Here is a 15,929-nt window from a genome sequence, read left to right on the forward strand (position 1 = left end):
AAGAGGAGGATTAGCATGGATGTTAGCTCAGGGCTGATCTTCCTCACAAAAAAAAAATTAAAAAGATTAAAAAAAATAAATAGCATTGGAATTTTCTGTTCCTTAAAATTTCAGTAGAATTACCTGAGTCTAGTGGATGTTGGGCAAGTAGCTCTGTGACAACTTTGTTGGTGTCTTTTACGGTGCTGGGTCTGTAGTTTTTATATCTTAGCTGGGATCATAAATCATTTCACCCAAGTTTTCAAATTTATTTGCCTAGAGTTGAGCAAAGTTATCTTCTCCTCTTCTGTGCTCATAGCTCTGTTCTGCTTATTGTGTGTTGTGCTTAATTTATTTTGTTGGATTTTCCCCTAACTCTTTGAGTTAGCACTTCATTCATTCATTTTTATTTTTTCTTAATTATTAATATGAGATTTAAGGTGTGCACTCAATTCTGAGCACTGCTTAAGGTGAATCACTTAGATGTATTAGTGTTGCCATTACTTTTATATTCTAGGTGTTCTGAAATTTCTGTTTTTATTTCCTCTTTAACTCAAAAGTTGTATAAAAGAAGGCTTTTTCCTTTTTTCTTTTCTTCACTGTATTTTCCCCCAGATAAAGGGATTTTTGGTGTGGGCAGTAGTTTTGTTTTCTGATTCTTTTATTAATTTTTATTTTTATGGCATCAAGATCAGAGAATGTTGGGTGTATTAAATCTGCTTTGGGGAGTTTATTGTCTTTCCTCAATTTTTCAGATGTTTCAGGAGCACCTTAAAAAAGTGTATTCTTTGTTTACAGGGTACAGATTTTAGTAGATATTACTCAGATTTATCGTACGTCGTTTAGATCTTCTCCGTGGTACTTTGTCTTGTCCTATCAGCCTGTCAGTCAGATCCCCAATATTAGTATGAAAGAGAACAGAAACAAAAGGGACTGGGATTAGAAGCTCTGTGGGCCGCCAGCCCCAGCCGGAGCTCATGCCATAGGCTAGGACTGAGAACGTAGCACAGCATGAAGCAGGAGTCGGGGGGTGGGGGGGATCACTCTTTCTACCAGCTGTTGTGGTTTTAGTTGCTACTACTGCCTACCACCATCATCCACTGTTAAGCGGAAATAAATGGGTAAGACAGGTTAAAAGGATAAAGGGAAAAAGAGTAGATTCAATTCTCAAGGTATTTATTGAGTGCTTACTCTAGACCCAGTGGTGTTGATGGCCGCGTGCCTTCCTGCTGCTCTCCATGCAAGCTGCTCAGTCATTCCTCACACTCTTTCTCCTGGATTCCAAGGGAGAAGATGATAGCAGCTTGATAGGACCTGTTTTACTCAAGTGAGTCTCTGTTTAAAAATTGATGGAAGCAAGCAATAGAGAGAGGTTCTCAGAATAGCTTGTTCAGGAATAGCATACAAATTACAAATTGCATGTAGTTAATGGCATGGGTCATAAGTTGGCTGATTGCATTTTTTTCTAAGGTACTCCACATTCAAGGTGGTAGAATGAGGCAAAGTAAAATTAACAGAATTTTAGAGCTGGAAGGAATCTTTAAAACCGAGATAGTAAAACACAGCTGATGAATCAGGAATGTCCTCAACTTCAAAGAAATCTGTATTATGCACCATGTAACAGAAGCCATATATGCATACATAGTTTATCATTATGTGATGTTAGCAGGATTTTTTCTTTAAAACATTAGGTAAAGAGGCCGGCCTGGTGACGCAAGCGGTTAAGTGCGCGTGCTCCGCTGCGGCGGCCCAGGGTTCGCCGTTTCGGATCCTGGGCGCACACCACGCACCACTTGTTAAACCATGCTGTGGCGGCGTCCCATATAAAGTAGAGGAATGTGGGCACGGATGTTAGCCCAGGGCCAGTCTTCCTCAGCAAAAAAGAGGAGGATTGGCATCGGATGTTAGCTCAGGGCTGGTCTTCCTCACAAAAAAAAAAAAAAAAAAGTCAGGTAAATTCTTCGGACATTTTGACACATACCTGACCCTAAACGTGAGTGTGTATCCCATGTTCACACTATCAAAGACCATTTCTGAGAGTCCTTTACTGCCAGCTACTTGTTCATCGCAGGAAAGAATTCTCAAAGCAAATAATATTTACTCATTGTTGAGTGCCTACCATCTGCCAAGTCCTGTATATGTATCTTTGGAATCTTCACAGTCGTATAACATGTAACCCACATCTTCTGTTTGCCCAAGGGCATACAGCCAATAAGGGCAAAACTAAGAATTGACCTTAGCCTTGTCTGACTCACAGTTGTCTTGTGAATGAGATGGATCATAAAGTGAAGTAATGTTATCAGTCAGGAGAAATATCCATCAAATTGGAGCCAACAGACCTGGATTATTATGCAAACTCTCTGAGCCTCAGCGTCCTCATCTTAAAATCAGGATATTAATAGCTCCTTTATAAGATGATTGTGAGGAATAAATTAAGACATTTGTAAAGGCTGTAGCACATGTTCTGGCCATCTCTTGCTGTGTAATAAACTTCTCCTAAACTTTATGCTTAAAGCAACCACTGTCTCAGTTTGCTCACAAATCAATAATTTGGGCAGAGCTCAGTGGAATCAGCTCATCCTACTCTTGGCATCTGCTGGGGCTGGAGGATATACTCCCAAAAGAGCTCACCTGCATGGTTGGCAAGTCTGTGCTGTCAGGACTTGGGATCCTCTCCATGTGGGCCTCTCCATGGTGCTTGTGTTTCCTTACAGTACAGCAGCTGGGATCCAGGAGTGAGCATTCCAAGACACTTCTGCAGAAGCTGCAAGGCTTCTCATGACCTAGTCTCAGGAGGCCCTGAATGTCACTTCTGCCACATTCTATTGTTCAAACAAATCACTGAGGCCAACCTAGATTCAATAGAAAGAGAAACAGACTCCACTCTCAATAGTAGACATAGCAAAGAATTTGTGACATCTATAATCTATCACAGCACAGTACCTGATACATAAGAAACACTAAATTGCCAGTATTAATATTTTAAGCAGAAAAACAGTTTTACAGTCCCAGTAAGAAGCTGATTTGCTAAAAGAATATCAAATTAACTCAGCTCCTTGTCATACGTCAAGTATGTTAATTGTGCATGTCATATTTATTACAGATTATTATAAAGCAATTTGCCTTAGCATATTATTTGAGTCAAAAATCATAGCATTGATGCAAATTTAAATAAACATATTTAAGGCAGTTGGTAAATGTTAACAATTAGTTATTTTTCAACTACGTTTGAAATAACTTCTATTTCAACATGTTATCATAACCTATAAAATTTTTATTTTTAAATTTATTAGAGGCAACATGGTAAAAATCTGGAGCCAGATTGCCTTGATTTTGTGTATGTGTGTGTGTTTGTGTGTGTGAGGAAGATTAGCCGTGAGCTAACATCTGATGGCAAGCCTCTCTTTTTTTTTGCTGAGGAAGATTGGCCCTGGGCTAACATTCGTGTGCATCTTCCTCAACTTTATGTGGGATGCTATGGGATGCCACCTCAGCATGGCTTGACAAGCGGTGCGTTGGCGCATGCCTGGGATCCAACCTGCAAACCCCAGGCCGCTGAAGTGGAGTGCGCACACTTAACCACTACATCACCAGGCCGGCCCCAGATTGCCTGGATTTTGATCCTGTCCTGCTCCTTACTAACATGTGATCTTCAGCAAGTTAATCACTCTGTACTTCAGTTCTTCACCTGTAAATGAGGATGATAGGACTGTTGGAGGATTAAATAAATCAATAGACATAAAGCTCTTGGAGCAGTGCCTGGTGTATAGTAAGCGCTATGTAAGTTGTTGTTACTGTCATTGTCTGGATGTTAGACAGAATGTCTCTGAAGCTTGAGTGAAATGAGATAAGGTATGTGAAAAGTCCAAAAAGAGTTGTGGTTTCTGAAGATCCTGAAAGTGTGCTTACGCCCAGTGCTTCTGAGTGCAGCCACTTCCCCTCGGATCATGGAAGTGAGTTGCAACCCAGAATAAAAGTCAAAAAGGGAGAAGAAACTGTAGCAGCCCAACTGTGATGAGTTGAAGGGAATTCCAAGACCGAGGAGACAGGATCCCGCTGAGCTCAAGGCCCAAGGAAGTCACCTTAGTGACGAAATCTGGAGAGGTCCTTACAAGACTCCTAGAACCTAGTGATTTTCAGTCCACTTAGTTCCCTCATCTCAGCAAACACTGCTAGTTGCATACCCAATGTCCAGGAGGAGAGAGGCCTCGTTTTAAGGGTTTGGGGAAAGGAAGAGAAAAAGCCTGATATCTCCGAGCAACAGCACCAGCCTTGGCGTGGCTACCTCAACTATGGTTACGTGAAGCAACTGTAGTAGACTTCTCAGCTCCCCACAGAGTAATACATTCCTAACTCAACGAGTGGCTTCTTAAATTGGGAATAATAACTGTAGTTTGGAGGATTAAATGAGACAATGTATATAAACCAGTTAGAACAGTGATGGTTAAGTACTCAGTAAATGTAGCTATAGTTGATGGTCGGGTTATCAATAAACTGCTCACGCTGCTCTCTTCCAACAGCAGCTCTGTTCATATCTCGGACTTCCGTATAAGATCTCATTTGAACCAAGGGTTTTGAGAATTAATAAAATTTGGAAACCAGTGCTAGAACATACAAGACTAAGTCACCCTGTGCTAACCTAGGGCACACATGGTTTATTGATAATGAAATATCTTTTGAAGAATTTACTAAGAGTGATTTCAAGTAAAGATACTGAGATGTCAATTAGAGTGGATTTTCCCATGTGCTGGAGGGAGGATCAAGCCTAAAGAAGTTTAAAATCCTCCTAAAAGTGACGTGGAAGCTTTACTAAGGAGAAGTAATAGAGTAAGATGGAAAAGCACGGGCTTTGGAGTCAGACATGTAACAATTTGAACCCTGTTTCCACTGCTTTAAGAGTTTTATAACTGTGACTAAATCACGTGATCTCACTAAGCCTTGTTGTCTCATCTGGAAAATGGGATAACACCTACCCTTAGGGGTTACTGTAAGGATTAAATGGGGGGAAAAAAAAAGACTCTGCAGACGCCTTTCCCAGAGCCTTAAACATAAGAGATTGAAAATAAATTTTAATTGTCAACATTAATGGTTCATTTTCCAAATTAAAACCATCTTTTTTTGAGCTTCCTTCCACCATGTGTTATGCATTTTGTATATTAGTAGCGCTTTCTGAAAAAGCAGATTTCTTATAACAGTCATTGTCCTGTTTTCTTGATCATAAGGCAACTTATGGCTCTATCTCAATGAAAAGTAGATTCACAAAACAAAGGAAGTGGGTATCTTGGCACAGATTTCTTTATTTTATTATAAAAAGGCCCAAATGAAGAACTGCCATAGAGCCCCAGAACAGGAAAGATGTGCTATGGGCTTAGTAACATATGTTGAGTGAGTATAAATAACAGAAATACAGAGAAGTTATTTCTATTCAAAATTATGGTAAAAAGCAACATACAAACCTATTCAAAAACTTTTCTCAATTTTACTACAGGAGGATCAAGTTTTACCTGAATATTTTATACATTTCTATCTTATCTGCTGAGCTCTGATTTCAAGGAACATAGAAATTCCTTATCTAATTTGGCTAATCTATTAGATTTAGTTTTCCTAAATCTGATTTAGTTTAAATACAGTTATGTGTCGCTTATCGATGGGGATGTGTTCTGAGAAATATGTCATTAGGTGATTTCACTGTTGTGTGAACATCCAGAGTATGCTTACACAAACCTAGATGGTATTGCCTGCTACACACCTAGGCTATATGGTACTAATCTTATGGGACCACAGCTGTATATGCATTCCATCATTGACTGAAGTGTCGTTATACAGCACATGACTGTATAGATTTTGTATTTGTTATTGTGCGTCATGTGAATTTTAACTTCGTTGTGTTCCTATTAGTTTCCATCGGTTGGGCTTTGTTTGCATTATTGCTGTTTTTTATTGCGATTTCCCCATGTAACATAATTTCCATTTCTCTAGCTCATGAGTTGCCATTAGAGTTGTTAGCCAAGTGTGCAAAGCAATTCTTTGTAACCATTTTCTTGATTTGGAATGAAAATAAGCATCCATGTATTGAGTACTTCCTGAATATCAGGAAGTACTCAAGTACTAGATGCCATACATACTTCATTCTAATCCTCAGAACAAATCTGTGTGATAGATGTGAGCCTCTCAAATATCAACAGAAGCATCAATAAAGCCTTTGTTATTGGGATTGGAAGCAGTATAATTCTTGGAACTTGAACTAATTCTTTACTGTGTTATATTTTCACACAGAGAATAATGGAGAGATTTTATTTTATATTTAAGATTTTATTACAGCCACATGGTAAGGATTTCTGTTTTATTTTGGAACCATATTTGCTTTATAAAAAATATAACATAAAAAGATTGGAAAACAACCACTTCACAATCACCAGGATGGCTATAATCAAACAGACAGGGAGGGAATAACAAGTGTTGGCGAGGCTGTGGAGAATTGGAACCCTCATACACGGCGGGGGGAATGTCAAATGGTGCAGCTGCTTTGGAAAGTGGTTTGGCAGTTCCTCAAAGGTTAAATGTAGAGTTGCCATATGACTCAGAAATTCCACTCCTAGGTATATACCCCAAAGAAATGAAAACCTACATCTGCATGAAACTCATACATGAATGTTCATAGTAGCATTATTCATAATAGCCAAAAAGTAGAAACAACCCAAATGTACATCATTTGATAAATGGATAAACACAGTGTGATATATCTGTGCAATGAAATATTATTAGGCAATAAAAAGGAATAAAGTGCCAAAAGATACTACAACAGGAATGAACTTTGAAAACATATGCTAAGTCAAAGAAGCCAGTCACAAAAGGACCACAAATTGTATGATCCTATTTATATGAAATGTCCTGAATAGACAAATCTATAAGGACAGAAAGTAGATTATTGATTGCCTAAGGCTAGGGAATGGGGGAGTGGTTAAGATTGGTGACTACTAAAGGGTACAGGTTTCTTTTGGGACTGATAAACGTATTCTGAAATTAGATTATGTGAACATTGCAAAACTGTAAATATATTAAAAACCATTGAATTGAACACTTCAAATAAGTGGACTTTGTGATATATAAATTATGTCTCAATAAAGATTAGAGAACAAAAACACAAATAATATTCCCTTTTTTCCTATTTGCTTTTAGAATTGGGTCTAAGCTATTGTTCTAAATAATCTTTCTTATTCTGCAGGAGAAAAGTAGTTGTTTTATCAAATTAAAGACAGAAAATACTGGCTTCATCTACCTGGCAGTATAATGTAGTGGATGTGTGTGCCACTGGCCTTGAAATCTGATCAACTAACTGTTACTTTGGCAATTAACCTGTCTAAGCCATACTTTTTAGATCTGTAAAATGGAAGTAATACTTCCTACCTCACAGAGTTCCTGTAGAGATGAGATAACATATACAAGGGCCTTAGCATAGTGCCTAGTGTATTCAAATTCAACAACTAATTACTCCATAAATATTTATGGAGGGACTACTATATGCTCAGGAATCATGCTCAATCTATCTGCTGTTTAAATCATTATGTGAAACTTTGTTTAATGTGAAGAATATATTTTATAAATCTAGAAAGTCATAATTTTATAATATGAAATTGTACTTGTACATTATAAATGTCCACAAAACAATGCATTAGTCATATTCAAGGGAACAAAAAAACAAGCTATTCTCCTTTCCGGTTTTAAAGAAAGGATAACATCTATATATCAATAGAGATATAAGGAGTGGCTTACTGTTTACAGCAAATTGCTGAGCAAACCAAAGGAACAGTTGGTCTTTTTAAGAAGCCATCTGGGGGTTTATTTCAGCATTACAGTTATTTATTTTGCAACACAAATAGTTCAATACTTGTTTTTCGTAACACTCAAATGAACTTTTAACTGTGTTCTTATTAATACAGACCAAATGCTAAAAAGCCCCTCTGCAGAGTCCCATACTGTGATGTTGACAAGGTGTAAATGAAGCTAGTGAGCTCTTCTTATGCACCACCGTGCTCTGAGATAGATCTTTGAATACAAAGGTAAATATCATGCAGTTTGCATTTTCCAGAAGCTCACAGGTTAGTGCCCCTAGGTACACAGTTATGTGACGGGTGGGTAGTTAGGTGGTATTTCCTTGACCTTCAACATTTTCACTGTTTACCTCGTCTGGTACAAAACACCTCTTACATCAAAAGAGTAGTTTTCTCCCAAGAAGTGTTTTTTTTAAGATGAACACCATTTTTAATGAAGAAGGAAGATATACAACTCTATTACCTTCTAGTTATAATAGAGAAATAAAAGTGTAAAATTAGACGGCATAGACAGTGCAAAGATAGGAGGGTTCTAGTTCAGAGGGCGTGGGCCTGGGTGGGACGAGTGCATGTAAAGGCGCCACACCTTGACTGCTGTCTCTCTGTGTCTCATGCTCTTGCTTTTACACTGATTCCTCCAACATCTGGGGCACCAGTTGCAACACTGTCATGTCCACATCACTTCAAACAATGTTGTGAGGGGTCCAGAATAGCACCCAGCTGTGGCCCGGCCCGGGGCCTCCCAGGATTCCCGAAAAAGTTGCAGTAAATCGCAGTGAGGTCTGCCTCGGAATCCCTTTTGCCTTAGACCTTGACAGCAGCCAGGGCTTTTGCTTTAGATGTAGGGCACAGGAAGAGTGCCACTAACGTGCAAAGGACTTTTAGAACTGAAGTAGGTAAACTGTCCTGCAGACACCCTGCAGCTCACTTTGCATCCAAGTCTAAAGTCAACAAAATACAAAGAACAGCAAGATCAGTGGTTGCCAGGGGCCAGGGCTGGGGGGAGAGGATTGACTGCAAGGAGCAGGAGGAAGCTTTTTGGGGTGAAGGAGATAGTCTCTATCTTGATTGTGGTAGTGGTTACATGACTGCATGTCTTTGTCAGAATTCATAGTACTGTATGCTTAAAAAGATTAATTTTACTATATTTTTATTAAAAATTTAAAAATATATAAAATGCAATACTCAAAGCCTATTTGGTCTATATAGCAAAAGTCTGAGTAATTTTTTTTTATTGTCATATTAGCTTTTAACATTGTCTAAATTTCAGGTGTGCATTATTATATTTCAGTTTCTGTATAGACTGCTTTGTGTTCACCACCAACAGCACAGTTTTTATCCATCACTTTACACATGTGCCCTTTTCCCCTTTTGCCCCCCGCACCCCCTTTTCCTTTTGTAACCACTAATCAGTTCTCCTTATCTGTGTGTGTTTGTTTATCTTCCACATATGAGTGAAATCATATGGTATTTACCTTTCTCGGTCTGACATTTTGCTTAGCATAATACCCTCAAGGTCCATCCATGTTGTCGCAAATGGCATGATTTTGTCTTTTTTGCGGCTGACTAGTATTCCATTATATATATACCACATCTTCTTTATCCACTCATCTGTTGATGAGCACTTGGCTGCTTCCACATCTTGCCTATTGTGAATAACACTGAGATGAGTAATTTTTTTTTAATGATTTGCCCTTGCTTCTTACAAAAAATTCTTCTCAAAATGAAATCACTATCTTGAAGAGATATCTGCACCCCCATATTCACTGAAGCATTATTTACAATAGCCAACACATGGAAGTGTCTATTGAAAGATGAATGGCTAAAGAAAATGTGATACACACACACACACACACACACACACACACACACAATGGAATATTATTCACCCATAAAAAATGAAATCCTGCCATTTGTGACAACATGGATGGATCTTGAGGGCATTATGCTAAGTGAAATAAATCAGATGGAGAAAGACAAATACAGTACTGTGTGATCTCACTTATACGAAGAATCAAGGAAAGCCAAACTCACAGAAACAGAGAACAGATCGGTGCCACGAACAGAGGATTTGGGGGCACGGTGCTCGGGGGGGATGTGTAAATGGGTGAAGGTGGTCAAAAGGTACAAAATTCCAGTTGTAAGATGAACAACACGATACTGTATACTTGAAAGTTAACAAGAGAGTAAATTTTAAAAGTTCTCACTATACACACACAAAAATTGTAACTGTGTGAGGTGATGGATGTGTTAACTTTACCTTATTGTGGTAAACACTTTGCAATATATATATCAAATCATTGCATTGTACACCTTAAACTGACACGTTATATGTCAATTATATCTCAATAAATCTGGAAAAAATTCTTCTCAAGACCAGTAAAAGCATTTATTTTATAAGCTTGTGGATCTCATGTTAAAAAAGTAAAACTATTAATAAGAAAAAGTTTATAGAATAGAGAAATGAAACAGTTGGTTTTGCTAATAATATCTAACAAGCACTATGCTATAAGCTTAACATGAATTATCTCGTTTAAAGTATACAGCCCTCTATGGGTTGGTACCACCACTCAAAGGAAGCGAGAAGCTTAGAACGGTTAAAAACGTAGCCAAGAATCCACAGATGATGGGTGGTAAAGCTAGAACTCAAATCCAGATCAGTTAGACTCCAAAGTGCAAGCTTATTTATTTATTTTATTTTACTTTATTATATTCTTTCTAATCAAGGGAGCACTGTCATTATTTCCTTAAGTATTATTATATTGCTGGAATATATTTTGCTAAGAAAGCTCAAAATAACTTGGAAACCGTGGCACAGCATGAGTGAGTTAAAGGAGCAGGAGAGTTTCTGGAAGCACACATTAGTGCTGTCGGCAGAAGGGGCAGAAGAAACTTCGAGCCGAGCCTGGTGTTCTACACCATCACTTGAGAAGGCAGCGTCTTTCGGTCCAAGGAGAAATGACAGGCACTATCATAGTGAATCATGGACCCCAAGGATACCCAGATATCTTTCTAGCCCCTGGAACTTGTGAATGTTGTCTTATACGGCAAAAGGGACTTTGCAGATGTGATGAAGTTAAGGATTTTGAAATGGGGAGATTATCCTGGATTATCCAGGTGATCCCTGACTGTAGTCACAAGTGCCCTCATAAGAGGGAGGTTGAGGGGGATTTGACACAGAAGAGGAGGCAGTGTGATTATGGAGGCAAGGACTAGAGTAATGCAGCCACAGCCCGTGAATGCTGGCAATCAGTGAATGCTGGAAGAGGCAAGAAACCAACTTCTCCCCTCACAGCCCCCAGGAAGAATCAGCCCTACCAACACCTTGACTTTAGCCCAGTGAAACTGATTTCAGACTTCTGGCCCCGATAACTGTAAGAGAATAAATCTGTGTTCTTTCCAGCCGCCAAATTTGTGGTAATTTGTTACAGCAGCCACAGGAAACTAGTACACACTGCAAGAGCCATCTTTTTCAAGATGGACTTGAAACTTCCAGCTTAGCATCAGAGTATTGTTAACAAACAAAAAACAAGCAAACAAACACACGCAAAAAACTTGTAATACCAAACTGTACGGGAGATAACTTTCAAAAAGCATTTCCTTGAGTTTCTTGGAGTTGCACAATAGTATGTCCTGAAGGTTTTCTCCAAAGTCAGGTCAGTGTTGGTATGTTGGATCTGGTCCCACCAAATTTGTAAATTTGTTACAAGATGGACAGCTTTATAATTTTTTTAACACTCATGACATTAGTTATCTGAGCAAAAACACAGACTAGCTCCACAATATTTAGATGATGATATGAAGTGGCTTTGGAGCAGCATGTCAGAAGTGCTAGTGGTCTGAAGTACATGTCAGGGATGTAGAATTTCATTCTGGGATCATCGTTTATCTGTTTATACAACCTGAGGCCCAAGTGCAGCCAAGATTTGAACCTGGCTTTAGAGTTTGGACTCACATAATGGGTAAATTACAGGTTACGAAATGAAAGACTTATCTCCAACATTTACTGCTATGTGACCTTGGCCAAATCAACTGACCTCAAAGGCTTATCTGTTAAAGGGAAAAATAGTACTTAGCTCAAAGAGTTGTGAGGATGAGGTAAAATAATGCATGTCAAGAATCGGGCTCGGGGCCGGCCTGGTGGGAGGTGGTTAAGTGCGTGTGCTCCGCTTCGGTGGCCTGGGGCTCTCGGGTTCGGATCCCGGGTGCGGACTTATACACCGCTTATCAAAGCCATGCTGTGGCGGTGTCCCATATAAAGTAGAGGAAGATGGGCATGGATGTTAGCCCAGGGCCAATCTTCCTCAACAAAAAAGAGGAGGATTGGCAACAGATGTTAGCTCAGGGCTAATCTTCCTCAAAAAAAAAAAAAAAAGGAATTTGGCTCAGTGCTGACTTGACGCAAGTGCTCAATAAATCTTAGCTGCCACTGCTGGTGTTGTTACTCAGAGAAACCATCTCCTCCTCCTGCCCAGGAGTGGTGCTTCAGGGAGGAGTGCCCTCTGGAGCTGTGTGTGGCCGGCTCTCAATCTGGCCCTGCAGTTGGGGGACCACTCCCACCTGTCTCACGTGTTATTGAGAAACTGTTACCGAGAAATGTGAGAAAAATTTGTCCCAGCCTATCAGTGCAAGGACTTCCAGATCAGGCCTGCCAAGCATCGTCCCCGATGACGGCAGGGTTTCCACTCTGTGTGCAGCACCCTTCCATGCAGATCCCCTCTGCCTCACTGGAGGGACCAGAAATAAAATAGTCCTGAATCTAGAAGGCAAGTCCTACTTGGTCTCCAATTCACTTATCTTGACCTGAGAAGAATTTAACTCTAGGACACGCCAGGCACTCTCTGAATGGGCTTCTTGTCCTCGTTCATAGAATCACAAAACTGTAAAAGCACGAAGGGCGAGTCTTACAAGCTCTTGACAACCTAGCTCCTCATTTTTCAGTTGAGGAGACGGAGGCCCTGAGAATAAGTGACTTGCCACAGCTCACACCAGAAGTTGGCATCAGAGCCAGGATTGAACTTCTAATTCCAGTTTCTCATTTGATTTCCCTTTTTTTTGACCCTTCGACGCTGTCTACCCCCATCTTCTATTGCTGATTCAGGTATAACTTCATTACCCTGCCAGGGACTTCAGGCCCGGCGTGGGCCAGGGGATGGTGCTTCCCACAGACCGCAGCTCAGGTGTGCGGTCTGGAGACGCCCAGCTCTGTCCCATCCTCTGGGCCTGGCGGGTTTGTTTCCCAAAAAACCCGAGCCGCTCAGGGAAGGAAGTCACTGTTCACCTCTCCACCTTCCTGTCATTTTAGACCACCAGCCAGGGCTGGGAAGGCCTTCCTGCCGAATCGCTCTCACCTACGCTTCAAAGTAGTTGGTCTGTTACTGTAGGGTAAGCATTAAGAATCTTTGTAATCTTCCTTCACAATTAGGCCTCTGAGCAGTAATGTTCTCAGACACACGAACTGATTCTTTCTCCAGTGAGAAGAATGCAAAACAGCAGAGTCTTCCTTCCCACCCTCCTTCCCGCTGCCAACATCATCATCACGTCTCAGTAATCATTGTTTCTGTCCACCTAGGGCCTGAGTGTCTGGGTAAGGAGGTGGCTGAGGAGGGCAAAGAAAAGAGAGGTGAGGGTGTTCTGAGGACACGTTTCTCATTTCCCCTCTGAGCGTGTGTGCCCAGGCTCAGCCTCCCGCTCGGCAAGCTGGCACGAGACATAGATGGCCAGAATGGGAGAAGACCCCTCCTGCGAGCCGGCGTTTCTCCCCTTAAACTTACCCACCGCTCTCTTCTGTTGCTGCCAGTAAATCTCAAGGAGCCATTTCCTCCTGCCTCAGTGACATTCTACAAACACCTTTTTCTGAGAAAACTTTGAGTTAATTAAATGTGGAAAGTTTGTGTTGTGTTGTGTTGCAGGGCATTTCATGATATACAGTGTCTAAGATAGAGAAACCTTTGAAATCATTCATCTGGACAGTTGCAGGAAGGAGGTCACAACTGCCCTGACAGCCAATCCTATTTTCCTAGGGAGGTGCTTACTAGTAGGAGTTTCACTGTATTCATAATTACTCCTTTCACCTTTATACAATGGTCTTTTGAACAATAATTGCACAACCTTCTTGGGTTTCTTATTCCTGGCTTGACAGCCAAATCTACAGAACTTGAAATTATTGATGCTTTCTAATTTTTAATCATTTTGTGGTTTGTGTAATCTGAGGTTTGAGGAAGTCTGGCCATAATAATACTTTACATTCCACTATTGAAAATGCCATCTTGAGGTCACATGTGACTCCCTAGTCTCCGAATTTGAAGGTATCTTCCCAGGCTCTGTGAGTCGACAGTTGAAAATGACAAAGACCCAAAGTAAACCAGCTTCAGCAAACAGTGGAAAATCTAGGAGAGGGGGCTCTAGGCATGGCTGTTTTCAGGAGTTCCACCAGTGTGGTTAGAACCCAGTCTCTCTCCATCTCTCCTTCCTGTTCTCTGCGGCAGCTCTGCTCACAGAAGGACTGTTTCCCTGTGTTGTCTAGACGGCTTCCAGAGCCTCTCGTTTACACCCTCCCGGATTCAAGGCAAGCAGGAAAACACAAGCTCCCATCTGCTAGACCTAACAAGGGTCTCGGGCTCTGCTCTCATTGAGCACAATTAGTCGGCTTGGGACAGGTGCCCATCCCTGAGCCCACCAGCGTGGCTGTGAGGATTTCCTGCCGTGACTGGCAGAGCCTCAGTGAGCAGGTCAGTCCCAGAGCCAGGGGTCCCATCAGTTCCACCAAGGCAAGTGTTCTGAGAACACAGGCGGAGGATTTCCCGCCAAAGAAACTCCAGTGACTGTTACCAGAATAAGCAGGAGAACAGGTGCTGGAACAGCAGGTGCCCCCCGTACTCTCCAACCTTTCTACAGCATTCAGTCTTGGTGCCCTTCTTGAAATCCCGCATCCCTCCTTCCCTCACACAGTGCTCCCGGGCGTCCCTTCTCTGACTGCTCCTCCTCTGTCTCCTCTTCCTCCTCCTCCCCTGTGAGGAAAGGGGGGTCCACGGTTGTCTAGCCCTACCCCCCCCAGCTTAACCGCACAGAGTTCAGACTCACTTGCCACCACCTCCTCTGTGCCTTACCCACCCTGTTCCCTTGACCTGTAACGTCATCTCGCCTCCCACCTGTCATCCCTACGTGTTCACGTCCTCTATATCCTGTGAAATATCTCTTTGTCAATCTTCCATATCTAATTTTCTCCACGGCAGAAATAAACTTTCCCTTTCCTCTAAACTCTTATTATCCTCTCTCAAAGAGGATTTTCTGTTTTATATATTCTGTTATATATTGAAATATGTACGTGTGTCACCATTGGCTCTTAGCTCCTTGAGGGCAAGAATATTATCTTTATCACTTAACTCCTCTATCCAGTTCCCTTCCATGGCCAGTCCTTATAAAGCTAGTATTTGTCAAATAAATTTGTATGGTGCTTCCCATTTTATTAAAGTGCATTCACATCCATCAGCATATTTGCTTCTCAAAGCAAATCTGGAAGGGAAGAACAAGTATTACCTCAGCTTTATACATCAGAAAACTGAAGAACCAAGAGGATCAAAGATTTAACCTGAAGACCCTAAGCGAGTTCTTTGAAAAAGCTGGGAGCAAAAACTTAGATCCTTAGAGTTACATTACCTGCTATTTTCCAAGAAAAACTTGCTGGTGTGTATTCTATCATTAAAACCTGGAGGATAGTTGATACCAAATTGTTTTACTTTCAAATAGATTAAATATTTCACTCTGAACTTGCACACTGCGTCTGCCAATTACTGGGATTGTATCATGATCTGCTCCTCGTATAGTTAAAGAATATTTAAAGGAAATCCAGACCAACTGGTTCATTCTGGCGTAAGTGTTTTCACTGTTGCTGCTGGTGGTGGTGGTTGGGCAACCCCAGCTTCTCTCTCTCTCTCTCTCACGCCTTCTCTCTCTCTCCCCCTCCCTCCCTTTCTCTCTGTCTTTTGCGACAGACACACTTCTCATCAAGGGAAGGGAGGAAGTGGATTTCTTTCCCCCAAGCGCCTTTTCTTATAACGGAAAACAAACGTCTCACTTGCAAAACTCCAAGAGCTTCCCCCTTCCAACGACTCAGAG

The sequence above is a fragment of the Ceratotherium simum genome, chromosome 23, assembly GCF_057802395.1.
Source record: "Ceratotherium simum simum isolate JZ-2026a chromosome 23, ASM5780239v1, whole genome shotgun sequence".
Taxonomy (NCBI): domain Eukaryota; kingdom Metazoa; phylum Chordata; class Mammalia; order Perissodactyla; family Rhinocerotidae; genus Ceratotherium; species Ceratotherium simum.